The sequence below is a fragment of the Mus pahari genome, chromosome 23 (genome assembly GCF_900095145.1).
Source record: "Mus pahari chromosome 23, PAHARI_EIJ_v1.1, whole genome shotgun sequence".
In the NCBI taxonomy this organism is placed as follows: domain Eukaryota; kingdom Metazoa; phylum Chordata; class Mammalia; order Rodentia; family Muridae; genus Mus; species Mus pahari.
Window position 1 is genome coordinate 13,669,083 of NC_034612.1, and position 1,731 is coordinate 13,670,813.

Sequence of the window (1,731 nt, forward strand, 5' to 3'; positions counted from 1 at the left end):
ATGGTGGCTCATAACCATCCGTAACAAGATCTGACTCCCTCTTCTGGAGTGTCTGAAGATAGCTACAGTGTACTTACATATAATAAATAAATCTTAAAAAAAAAAAAAGAATCTTAAGAATCAGAAATCTAAGCTTGTGTGTGTGCACACACAAGGTTTTTCTGTGTAGCCTTGGTTGTCCTGAAATTAACTCTGTAGACCAGGCTGGCCTCATACTCACAGAGATCCACCTGCCTTTGCCTCCCAGGTACTGGGGTTAAAGACTTAGACTATCACCACCTCCCTACAATTAGCTATTGATACTTTAAATCCTCAGGTGTACACCCTCTCACCAATTTTGTATTAAATCATATTAGGAAGATAAAGGTAAAACTATGCACAAGAAATTATCACTTGATGACCAACCCAGCCTTAGCAAGAAAGCCACATAAGCTAAGAAATAGCTGAGCTATCATTGTTCTTGTTCCCTGACCTCAAAAAATTCCTGGTTCAACTTTCAAAAGTGTACCATTCTGGATTTTAACTTGTTTCCCCCAATTTTTTGTTTGTTTGTTTGTTTTTGTTTTCGAGACAGGGTTTCTCTGTGTAGCCCTGACTGTCTTGGAATTCACTCTGTAGACCAGGCTGGCCTAGAACTCAGAAATCCGCCTGCCTCTGCCTCCTGAGTGCTGGGATTAAAGGCGTGCACCATCACGCCCGGCTAGGAGGCAGTTTTATTGAGACAGTTAGTTGTACAGACAGATTGCAGAGAGAGAACAGGCTAGACACAGAAGAAGACAGAATGAACCAGGGAATGAGGAGCCAGATCAGAACAGATTGTCAGTTAGTTGAGGCCAAGCAGAGCAAATTCAGTCAGAAGCCGAGTTTGAATGAATTAGCTTGGGACCCGAGTGTGGAAAGAACTAGAAAGGGTGATCTTAGCATTAGGTCTCAGAGGTTGAAAATATTCTAGGCCTAGGTTAGAGTGTATGGAAGCCAGAAGCTTCCAGGACTAGACGGAGATTAGCAAAGATTGTAAGGCTCAGAGACAATTACTATAGGAGAATAGAAGATATCTTATACAATGGGGGCAACGTACTGATCTCTACAGAGGCATACTGTCTAATCAGAAAAAAAAAAATGAATGGGCGCAGTTCTGAGGGAGAGGAAACTGTGCGCTTGGAGTTTGAGGTTTTCATAGGCCAGAAAAGGGAAGTTTTGGATGGTAAGATTTTTGTCTGTACACATAGGGTCTATTTTCTCCAAAAAAAAAACTTTTGATGGAGATCCTTATCATGTTGACATTATCAGCTCTCAAAGGAGGGTCTACTGACCTGTTGACCCCATGAGACTCCCTGCTCCTGCCTCCTGCTATTATCCAGTCAGCTCTAGCAAGATCCTCAGGCTTCTAAGTTATTAACCCTTAAGGTCTCAGGGTGTAGATTTTTATGTACAAACTCCCAGATCTTCATTGGGTAGATAGGTCAGGTCAGAAATAATCCACTCAAGAAATGCCACTTAGGGGCTTGAGAGATGGCTCAGTGGGTAAGAGCACCCGACTGCTCTTCCGAAGGTCCGGAGTTCAAATCCCAGCAACCACATGGTGGCTCCTAACCATCTGTAACAAGATCTGCTGCCCTCTTCTGGAGTGTCTGAAGGCAGCTACAGTGTACTTACATATAATAAATAAATAAATATTTAAAAAAAAAAAAAAAAAGAAATGTCACTTAATACTTAATACAATTTAATGAA